The 2,172-nt window shown below is 51.5% G+C and overlaps 1 protein-coding gene across 1 annotated transcript in view; it reads left to right on the forward strand.

The window, feature by feature from the left end:
- Positions 1–2,172, forward strand: part of ARRB1 (arrestin beta 1) — an 89,328-nt gene that overhangs the window by 7,088 nt on the left and 80,068 nt on the right. The gene's annotated exons all lie outside the window — the stretch shown is intronic.

The following is a 2,172-nucleotide window of genomic DNA, read 5'->3' on the forward strand; positions in this document are numbered from 1 at the left end:
GCGCTACCACACCCGGCTAATTTTTTTGATTTATTGTAGAGATGAGGTCTCGCTGCCCAGTCGGGTCTCGAACCCGCGGGCTCACGCAATCTACTCACCTCAGCCTCCCAAAGGCGCGGGATTACAGGCTGAGCCACCGAGCCTGGCTCATTTTTATTATTATTTTTTTGAGTTAGAGTCTCACCGTTTCGCCCAGGCACCACATCCGCAACCTGCTGGGCTCAGGCGATCCTTCTGCCTCAGCCTTCCAAGTAGCTGGAACTATAGGTGTGCACCACCACACCCGGCTAATTCTTTTGATTTGTTGTGGCAAATTTCCCAGGCTGGTCACGAACACCTGGGCACAGACTATCCTTTCACTTCGACTTCCCAAAGTTCTGGGGTTATAGGCTTGAGCCACCGCACCTGACCAGGTTCTGGAAAGTTTTATGTGACACCCTTCCCCCTCTTCCTTAGAAGACTCAGCCTCGGATTGCTTCATCCAGGAAGCCTTCTTGAAGTCTCCAGGCTGCTCTAGACTCTCCCTCTGGATGCTCTCAGGCCCCTCTATGATCTGATTAGCATAGATTAGAAGTAGATTAGCATAGAGGTTAGGCTCTTGGAAGAACCAGATTTCCTGGTTTTAAATCCCAGCTGACACTTACCAGCTGGATGACTTCCCTGATTATTTAACCTTTTCTCTGCTGTAGCTCCCCTATATGTAAAATAGGGTAGTAGGTTGTCACCAGGATTAAATAAGTTAAAATAGAGAAAGCACAGAAAATAGTCCCTGGCTCAAAGTCAGTGTTATATGAGTGTCAATTTTTATATGCGCTCTCACTGGGAGTCCTCCCTCCCTGGGCTGTGAGCTCTCCTGGGGAGGGACCCTGTCTGGTTCATTTTCTGAGACCCTTGTATTATTGTTGGCTCCCAGTTGGATTTGACCCCTACAACACCCTTTCTGCCCTTTTCAGTCCTTCAAGGCCTGGATCACATGTGCTTCCTCCTCTGGGAAGCCCTCACTGATCTCCAAGTGCTTTGTGACCTTTTTGTCATCTTCTCTTTATCAGCACTGTCTCCTTCTCTGCATGGGTCCTGGTTATTTTCACACTTGTGATGTCCTCTTGTGAGGCCAAGAACTCCTCAAGGGCACCTGGCCTGGATCTGCTTGTCCCCAGCACCTGTGCAGACCTGGCATGGCATTGTGCTTCATAAATATTTGTTCAGTCAAAGAAGCTGAGTGTAGGCTTTTCACTGGGAGAAGATATACTTGGGTGATGGGCGGTGTGGTTGGTGAGGACCATGGGATGTGGTTGTTGATTTCAAAGTATCTCAGAGTAACTCAGAGCCATAGGAATTAGATTATTCTTTGAGACCCAAAGGGCAGGGATCACTGGACGACTGGCTTCACCTTGCTGGAAGAATGTGTTTTCTGACAACCAGAGCAACCTGGCAAAGGAATTGGTGGCTCATTCCAGCCCCTGGGCCTTTGCTCCTGCTGCTCCTCCCACCCCTCGAATGTCACCCTAGCTCTGACTGTTCATTTCAATCCTACTCCCTAAAAAGATGCCCCAGCTACGAGTCCTTCTCTCTTGGCCCCCGGAGGGTGGGCTCCGTTCATCAGTCCCATCCTTAGACATTTACTGAGCCTTTCCTGGGAGTGGGCATAGGCCTGACAGAGCAGGGAGTCCCTCTCTAGGATGGACATCTGGGTCTGGCTATAGTCTCTCCAGTGTGGTTTGACCTGGCCTGAGGAGGGGACCATGGCTTCCGATGACCCACCGGTGATCAAGGAGCTCTTTATGCAGCTGGAGAGCCTCCCTTGGCCGGCAGAGCACTGAGCTCCCCATGGCTCCCTACTGGGCAAGTACTCAGAACCCACCTAATTACTGGGGACAGGATTCTGGGCACTGGATCTAGCAGGCTGTGGTCATAATCAGCTAATTAAACCACCCAAGAATTGCTCCTTGGCCCAGAGGAGTGGGGGGAGGGGGTGGGGCAGTGAGGCTGGGAGGAAATGTGAGAGGGGTCGCCCAGAGATAGGCCTGTTGAGCAGAGCTGGGAAGGGAGGCTGGGAGGGGCTGGGGAGTAAGGAGAGGGAGAGATGCAGGTGGGGGGCTTTGGAGAGACCACCCAAGTGGGAGGAATGGAGGGCAGGAGACAGGGAATCCCCCTCTTTTTTTTTTTTTTTTT

The sequence above is a fragment of the Carlito syrichta genome, unplaced genomic scaffold (assembly GCF_000164805.1).
Source record: "Carlito syrichta isolate Samal-C Ts95f unplaced genomic scaffold, Tarsius_syrichta-2.0.1 Scaffold261395, whole genome shotgun sequence".
NCBI lineage: Eukaryota > Metazoa > Chordata > Mammalia > Primates > Tarsiidae > Carlito > Carlito syrichta.